The following is a 10,007-nucleotide window of genomic DNA, read 5'->3' on the forward strand; positions in this document are numbered from 1 at the left end:
TTTACTTCAGCTATTTTGTCTTTTGTTTTATTTGCAGATTACACCTGAAAAGAGGTAGTTGCTTTCTCTTAAACATATTTACCACTCCAACTCTGAATAGCTGCTTCATTTATATACACACTAGAAGTACTTTTATAAGAAGCACCAAGTTACTGGAACTATTTTCACTGACACTGCACAGCAATCAAATTATTGCAGCACTTAAAATCAGTCTCATGGGGTAAATACTCAGAGTTATTAATGTGATCTTTTGCTTTTGCACATGTTCTGCAGTGATGACTTGAAAAGACTGACGAATACACCTGCTCTAAAGTCATTCCCTGGAAATTTAACATACTCACTGAGGGGCAAACAGTGCTTTATTAATTAAAAAAGTGCCTTCTATCTCTCTCCACAGCACAGGCATAGCAGGATTCAGACTTTTGAAAACTGGAAAGCAGAGAGTTAAAAGACATTAAGCCCTGCAGCCTAATTGTGCCCTCTGGAAGTTGCACATCGCTGGAGAATCCCCAGGGCCTTTTCTGCTTCTCATATATGAGGTGTATGTGCAGAGATAGAAGGATTGGATGGAGCAGTGCAGCAGGATGTGCTGTAAGAGGTGCCTGGGGAGCAGCTGTATCTGTCTCTGTGTGTGTGAATCCCTGTCAGTGACTCCTGCATTCACCATCAAAGGGAAGATATCCTGATGCACCTGGGAAGAGCCTGTGTACCTAATTTCTGCACTGTCATGTGTACATTACTCGTGGTAGGGTACTGAGATCATCATCAGCTATATGGGAGATATGTGTGGTCTGTGGGTTTACAGACTGGCAAGTCAAAGGAAAGTGTTAGACTGAGTCATCTGCAGAAAGATGGAGGCACTGAAGACACAGAAAATATTTTTTTTAAAAAAATTGTTGATGTGATGATCTTTTTATGCAGCTGAGTAAGTGCTTGAGAGTAGGACAGATGGAGGCAAATAAAAACTTGAATTCCCCAGGTTTCAAAAATTTAAACTGAGAGATCTGCACATGCATTCCCTGCTTTTCAGAAACTCAGGATTTGCCACACCTATTCCTCAGAAAGGAAGCAAAATACCTCTAAGCAATCCTAAATCAGTTTAAAACCCCCTTTTTCTGGTTTGCTTTGTTTTTTTCTCACTGGATTGTACTTGGGTTGAGTTACTTTTTGCTTTATTTTAATGAAAGAGATTTTTTTCTATCAGAAAAGACATAATCAGTTTGTGGATTTTTTTTTTTTTTATTTTTATTTTTAGTTTTTGTTTTTGTTTTTGTTTTTGTTTTTGTTTTTGAGCTTTATTACAAGGAGAAAGATACAGCCACCAGAATAATCTAGTGTATTTGTCTTGTCCTCTGGGCACTCTGACCTAACCCCTGCAATTTTATGTCCTCTCACTATTTCACGTTCCACTCTATCCATTTTACTTTTCATTGCTAAATTTTGGAATATATAAACACTTAAAAAGATATTCCTAAATAGGAGTGAGATGTATACATATAGGCTGAAACACTTCCAGCTTCAAACACACACATTCATACGAAGTTCTCCATTCCTCTAGAACTTCAACTCCTTTAGAAGGGACACCCACGTAGGTGGCTCTCCCATCTGGCTAATACAATGCCATGTCCTGCTTGTCTAAGAAATTCTCTTCCAGCATATAGGGTAGTTCAATTTTCACTGAAATTGCTGCAGGACAGAGTTGCTGGCTTCTTCATTAGTCTTTTTTGGACACCACACCTGATTGTAAATCAGTCATAGCTGTGCAAGATATTCCTTCCCAAACAAACATTCTGCTTTGCCAAACTCTCAATTGTACTGAAACTCAACTCTTTCTTCCTCAAAAATAAAACAAAAAACCAAACCAAACCAAAACAAAACAAATTGGGGAAGCATGTAGTAATTGAGAAAAACACTAAGTGACCGAGGTCACTTAGGACGTAACTGCAGCTCCAGTGTGATCTTCAGATCTATATGCACAGAAAAGCCCTGCTGAGAGTTACCTTTTTTTTTTTTTTTTTTAAACCCTTGATTCCAAAGACAGATAAATCTTTGGAAATTCTGAATCAAGTAGCACAATGCTTGGAGCACTAAATGTATCTAGCCATCCTATTACGGACATCTGAACTATAGTCCGGTTGAAAAATGCGCATAAGATTTAGGGACACATAGATAAGTTAGAGAAAAATGCATTTAGAGTTCTAGCCCTAACATAACTGCCATGTTTCTATAAACAGTGAAACAACTAAAAAAATGAAAAAAACTACATCTAACAGCTGAAGTTCTTGCATTTCTAATTTGTAATACATCATGCCATAATCATATGTGATGCTCAGCATGACAAATAAAGACAGATTACCTGGCCAGAGCAGCTTATAAAGTCCTGATGTTTTAAACACTTTCATAGGGTGTGGTGTTTATGCTATGAAGAGTACCCTTAACTGCACTAGAACTACTTCTGGAATAAAGCAGTGTCATTGACTTCAATGAGACTACTCATGGTAATAAGCACTGTGCTCAGTGCTGTCTGGAGACTACCATTATTGCTAATGGTTACATGCACTTCATGTTGCAGTAGCCTCTAGAAGACAAGTCAAGGACCTGGGCTCCACTGGGTTAATCATTATGGTGCCCAAAGTTAAGAACGACAATAATATGGATAGTGAAGAGAGGAAAACTAGGATGAGGGTGAGATGAATAGGAAACAAGTGTCTCAGCGTTGTTACTTGGCAAGTTGCTGCCATATTCCAAACTTACAGTTTTTAAAAGCTAATAATAATGGCTTTGTTTAATCAGAGCCACATTCAACATAAAGTTATTTACATATTTTAAAAGACTCTGAAGGGCTCCTCCCATCCTGGCTCACTTAGCCCTTTTCCTGCCCTTTTTCCCCACTGTGACTTTTGAAACCAGGATCCACAGCAATATAGGAAGAAAAATAAAAAGACTTACATTTTGTTGTGGTCGTGGTAAAAAACTTGTACACAGACTTTTTTCTTTGACTCCATTGTTTGGAACTTTGCTAGTTTCTTTTTTTTTTTTTTTTTTTTTCTTTTTTTTTTTTTTTTCTCACTTCCTCTTGTTTTGTAGAGTGTGAGAGAGGTTAAATGCTTTCAGTGTCTGATCAGTCACCAACTGAGAGTACCCTGGAATTCAATGTTTTCTACAAGTTGAATTTTTGTGACAATGTGCACACGAATGTGTGAATATGAGCATATGCATAATTGCTAGGAATGAGCATTTCTGTTGTAATTATTTTCCTCCATTCATGGGCTTTTAAAAGGAGAAAACATTAAGTTGATCTACAGGAAAAAAAAAAAATCCTCTTAAAAACTAATTTCCTAGACTAAATACCAGAATATTTTAGGGGAGGGGGAGTAGGGGGGTTAACACTGCTGTAGCAGTTACAAATATATATATTTTTAAAAGCATAATTCTTTACAAATACACGCAGTGTGGGAGGAAGGAAGGACTTGTGGTTTTGGCACTTGACTGGTAAGCTCACAAGAGCTAGATTCTGTTTTCAGCTCTGCCACAGACTGTTCATAGATGCTATCAGAGTGAAAATAATAAATAATAATAGTTGTGAGCACTTCTGAAAATTATCATCATCTTTCTCTGCTTGTAAAAAGGGAATAAGAACAGTACTTTCCTCCTAGTGCATGATTTTTAATGTGCTGGTGTGGTAACAAGACTGAAGATGCCCAAAGTGGTGCTGTGCAGGGTTCCTCTGGCAGCTGATACCCGGACTCCCGGACTAGCCCACGGTATGTGAGCTCTGGTGCTTTGGCCAGCCCAGGTGGCTGTGTCTGGGGGAGGGCTCACTTGGCTCTGGTGATGAGACACAATGTATGCTAGGCTGACATCAGTGAAGTGATTAAACAGCATTATCAGAATGGAAATTAATTTCTGAGGGAGTTCGTTCAAGTAAAAATGTTTCTTTCTGGAATTTTAGAGGTGACAAGAGTGATAGGAGATGCCAAAATGTATGTTAAAGTGCTTAATTCAGTATTTTTAGTCAAAAATATTTTCTGTGCAACAAAATCAGTGGGGGCTCTGATGTCTCACGCTTCTTCCAGCTACCTGGCTAGGTTTATGCACCCTGATTCCAAGTGAACATACAAGCTACGGATGAAGAAAATTCCTGCTTGTTGAAGGGAAGGGTAGGGGTTTATAATAATGTTGTGGTTTAACTCAGCAGGCAGCCGAAACCAGGACAAATAATTATCACAAAGAAAAGCTTTGGGAATGATGATAGACATCTACAACTGCACCATTAAACTTAAAAAGTCTTTTGGTAATCAACACAAAGGTTTAATTATCATAAACACTTCTCCCTGGACTAGCTTTGCTTCCATTAAAGTACATTATTTCAAAAAACCCCACTGATTTTAGAGAAGAACATTGGGCCAACATTGGGCCTTTGAAATTTCTGCCCCAAAGCTCCCCATCTATGAGACTCTCTATGGACTGTTACTTCCTACTTACCCTTCAGTAAAACACTTTGTTCTAAATTCTCTTCTGCCTTTGTCTCTGAGTAGATCATCTTTATTAAGAAAACACTGTTTTATAAATTGCAGTGATGAAAAAAGTGGATTTTCTAGTGAAATCTCTGAAGAAAAATGAAATTGTAATAAAAAAGTATCCCCACTACATTCCTGAAAATGAAGTTGATTTTTCTTTCCTTTGTGAGCAAATGCTTCCTCAGCATTTGGAGCTTGTAATTCTCCTGCATTTTTAGTCTTGTTTAATTTATTTTCTCTTTGTTGGTTTGTTGTTTAGTTGTTGTTGTTGTTGTTTGTTTTTCAGAGATTTATGTAGAATAACTGCCCTTTTAGATTTCTATTTGCTACAGGATATTGTCCACAGAGTCCATCAAAACACATTTCATTCCTAGTATCCTTAAAAATCAAGCATTTAAATAAACTTAACTCTGGACCCTCATGTGTAACTTTTAACTACTTAAATAGCTGTAATGCTAATATTTTTACCATTACTATTCCTGTTCATAAACAATAAGTTCACACAAAATCACTATGATATCTACTCTCCTGGATAAGTTAGACCATACAGCTCTAGCCAACTTATTCCTGCATTAGGCTTAAGAATTTATGCTAGAATTGAGATATTCCTCTTAATAAGATATTGAGTCTTGACTTAAAGATCCCTAGTTATGGAAAATTTAACACATCCCTTGAAAATCTGATTCACCGGATGATTAACTTATAAATGTGTCTGATTGAACTTCGCCAGTTACAGCCTGTTTTTTATTTATTATTCTAAAGTCAGGGCTTAATAACCTAATGTACCTTATAACAGAAACTTTCTCTGAGAAAAAAAAAAAAAAAAAAAAGACAACGCTGCTACCTTACTGCCAAGTGCACTCTTTATTGAGGAAGGTGGCATTCTGCTACCAGACTAGAATCCAAAGCCTTAGCCTTAGTTGTTTTAGACTATAGATGTGCTTATTTCTGACAGATAAATAAAGTCCAAGTCTACTGTCTTGTGGTCTCAGAAAAGATTGTAATAGGACATGATACCTGGTAGAGCAGAAGTAGGCGAGGGACTGAGACAGGGAAGAGAAGCGATTTAATGTTCATTTTTGAACGTATATGTTTTTGAGTGCATACTATTTACTGCATTCTCATTTTGCATTTGATTTGTATAGTTTAACTTCAATCAATTGGCAAGGGGAATGGTGGTCAGGGCTGAAAAGAGAGTGGAACTGATTCATATTCACCATAGATCTAACATGCTGAGCAGTGTCTGGTCTTTGATTTTGTAAAGACTCCTCAAGATATTTGATATTAGGCTACAAGTCACGGAATGTACTGTTGTAACTTGTAAAAGATCCTAAATAATTTTGAATTGGCTTGTGTTCAGTTCTTGTGATTTTTTAGGCTTCCTTTTTTCTAATGTACATAAATTATTCTTCCCAATTCCATTAATGTTAAATATGCTTGCTGAGTTGTCTTCCAAGAACCTTTTATTTAAATAGAGTCTACCTGAGATAAATGACTTTTTTTTTTATTTTTTTTTTTTTTTTTTTTTTTTTAACTTACAACACCTGAATAAAAGACCTTTGGGGCTTGCTGTCTTTCTATTATGATTTATTTGTTGATGTCAAAAGATTGCACTGTGTAGCAGGTCTACTTTTCTCATTCGTGTACTAATACAGCTACTATTATCTGTCCTGTTATTGAGAAATCCTCCCCAATAGAGCTGAGAGCAGAACCCTGAGCAGTTTCCCGCCCACCTCTTAGATCCTGGTGCCTATCCAAACATCTCAGGAAGACTGTTTCACTGGGATGACTTGTAAGAAGTGAGGGAACTGCTAAGAGTTTCAGCGCTTACTCCGACAGTAACACTGCCAGGAAACTGGAGACACATCAACTCTCCATCCACTCCCACCCACCCTTATCTGTACCGTTTTTTGGGGAATTTGCCCCTGCAAAAGCCTGTGTCCTGTCTTTGCACAGCTATGGTATTTTATATAAGTTACAGATAGTAAGAGCATGCCATGGTTGCTGGCCAGTATCAGTCACTCCAGACCCTGCAGAGCAGCAGTGTGGGAAAGGGAAATACCAACCACCCCTGTCAGTGGAATAAGGAGCTACAAGGTTTCTTCTCCTCACACATGAAACAAACCTGTTCCATTCCAATGAGAAACAAATCCTTCCCTGAAAGTGGCACCTGGATTTTTACTTGTATGTCCTTGATTCCCAGAGAAAGCAAATATAAAGGTATCACTCACTAGTCATTATTCTACTCTATTCTTTCAAAATTCCTTTCCATCATTTGCTTTTGCCTCAATGAGGATACGTTGTAAGTTTCAGGATCCAGGCTTTTCCAACTACCATCATTTTAGGATCACATTTAGTTAGCTCAATGCAGTCGATAACAGAAAGTTATAAGTTTCTAAATATACAACTTCTGTGATAGACCTTAAATACAAATTATGCACGTGGTATTCTGAATATATGTTAATCCTATAGCTGAGCAGGTTTGTTTTTTAACAAATCTGAATTGACATAATGCACCTTTTATGTAGATCAGAGATGAGAGACTTGTGGGAGAAGGTGGATTTAAGAAATACTTCTGGCAAATAGGCAACCAGTTACAAGTAAAATGTTCTATCATGTATAGTTGTATATTTAAATAATACAGAAAGGAAAGCACTTATGTTAGAGAAAATAGAATAATATGGTCGTTGAGACAGGAAAAAAACTTTAAGCCAAAATTCTCAAAGGTTTATTTGTTCAGAAACAAATCTGGACGTGATCGGAACTCAGACAAGAACAGTCCTGTGGCATACTTGCCACTGGTGATACACAGGCCATTTCAAAGGGGTATGTTGTTGCGGCAGGATGCTCTGCCTAGAAGGGGGAGAACAACTCGACCAATGCCTGATTTGCAAAGCTATCTGTGGTAAATGAAGAGGGGGTGTCATGCTGCTTTTGGTGTTGAACAATGCTGAAACCAGCCTGACTCATCAATCCCAAAGTTAAACATCCTGATAGTGAAATAAGATAGGGTAGACCTGGTAAAACACCAGGATAAAGGACCAAACAGGTGATACTACTGATAACTTATCTAAAACTGCTGAGCTGACACAGCTGGCCTGGAGACATATGACAGTCATATATAAAAGCCCAGTCCCAAATTTTAACACCAGGATTTTCTGATATATCCTTTGTTGGGGTAAATATGTGGAGATCCATCCCTTGATTTGGGATGCCCTGCAAGGTTATTCCTTGAGGCTGAGCAAAAGAGATTTGTCCATTGTCATTGGTATGAGTGGTATCAATCTCTACTTAATAATAGAGTTTTCTAGCTTTAATAAAATTGCTTTTAAATGATTTCTTCAATATTGTTTCATATTGTACTATATTATAATAGTTGTTATAGTTCCTATACTCTGCAGTAAATAATTCTGATTAAGATCTTTCTGTCTAATCATTGTCATGATAAACCATATATATTTATAAAAATATATCTTGTTTGCCATTCTTAATTCTGCAGGACAAAGTTGCATGAATGTTCAATTACAACCTGTATAATTCCTTACATATAATTAATTGTCAAAGTCTGGGGCTAAGATTGAATCTAGCCACACATTGGCTCTTCTCTGAGAAGGAGTTTAGAAAGCAAGGGGGTTCTTTCTCCACCTCTTAACTGAATGTAAGGGCTTCTTTAATAAACTCTGTATGAAGCTCCCTTTCTGCCTGCAACAATTGCACAACACAAAACTGAGAAATACCACTTGCTCCCACAACTATATCCACTACTGAGGCTGAAAGTTACTGGAAAATGAGATGAAAGGTCTGTGAAACCCTAGAACAATTTTGCCCACCTGTAAGTCAGAACAAGAGTATTTATTATGTCATGATTACTGTTTTCATGTCTGTGGTAGTGTCAAATGTCTCTGACAAAAAGATTTGTAAATATAACTCCTATTCAACTGTAACAGTAGATTACTATTGTTGTCTTGTAATTGGCTGCCCAATTTACAATACCCAATGTATATACATAGAATATGTTGAATTGAAATGGACCAGTAATAGTCAAGTTCAACACCCTGCTCCTCATGGGACTACCTAAAACTAAACTACATGACTAAGAGCAGTGTCCAGATGCCCCTTGCTCTCTCTCAGGCTTGATGCCGTGTCCACCTTCCTGGAGAACCTGTTTCAGTGACCAATCAGCCTCTTGGTGACCTTTCCTAATGTCTAATCTGAACTTTCCTTGACTCAGCTTCACTCCATTTCCTCGTGCCCCACCACTGGTCACTGGAGAGAGGAGATCAGCACCTCCCACTACAGCGGTCACACTTTCAAGTATGACTCCATGCTGGGACTTTCTGGCTTTCTTCACTATGGTTTTACTGCCGTGGGGCCTTCTAAGTAACCTTAGTCCCCTCTGTGGGAGGAAGTGAGCTGTCATTGATGCCAGGAAATCACCTTTGGACACCATGCTGGACTCAGTTGCTCCAGACCTGGGCCTCTTAGGAAATGGTTGCCATCTCTCACCCATAAACTACTCCCTGAGTCCCACATCTACCCTGTTTCTGACCAAGGCTGTAGTCTTGTGGCTCTAGGTTGTAAGAAGTTTTATCATGTACCTTATCAGATAATTGAGTACAGTCTTTTGTAAGAGTTACATCAGGTAATATTTACAAATGCATGTAATCCCCATAAGGAATTTGTCTCCACCTGAAGCAGCTGGTATCGAAGAACCTGCTATCAGGAAATAATTTCCTTTAAGAATATGTAAGGTGTTTCCCTCTAAGGCTATTTAATATCATAAAATAAGGCTATTTTAGAGAACTGGGAAGGGAAGAGAGAGTGAAATGGAAAATTTGAGCAGACTGCATGTTATTAATTTTTAGGAGATACTCTTCATGTTATCCCTACCCATCAGAAAGAATGTAGGTATGGAGAACTGAATGCTCTTTCACCTAGAAGACTAGATTAGAGGTTAAATCCTTAAATTATCATTGAAAATTTATAATATATTTCTCTACCAAGTGCAGAAGCAATATAAAAAGCTGTAAACTATAATATTATCAATTTTTAATGTACCCATTAAAATACACTTTGTTTATTTTCCCTCTTGAGTGACTGTATAAATTACACAGCAGTAAAGGTATTGTCTTGACTTTTTTTAATCTTCTTATATGTGAATTTCCATTAAATATTCCTTCTTTAGGTAAAGGAAGAAGCTTGGCTGCCTTTTGCCCACAGCTAAACCATTAAGGTCTGCAATTTTTTTACTGACTAAAGACGCTTCTTCATCTTTTTGATACATTCTCTCTTTGGATAAGGAGAGAAGAGTCTCCACATAAAGAGACAAAGACAGACTGGATGAACAGTGTGCAGGATTGTTTTTTTCTTATTGGTCTTTGGTAAGTTTTCTGCCATTAGTTAAGGAAAAAATATGGAAAAGTTCTACTAAATCATCCAGTCCAGCTCCTCCTCTGTGCTACACTTCATATTCCCTATGCTACACTT

This window comes from Hirundo rustica, chromosome 1, assembly GCF_015227805.2.
Source record: "Hirundo rustica isolate bHirRus1 chromosome 1, bHirRus1.pri.v3, whole genome shotgun sequence".
Lineage (NCBI taxonomy): Eukaryota > Metazoa > Chordata > Aves > Passeriformes > Hirundinidae > Hirundo > Hirundo rustica.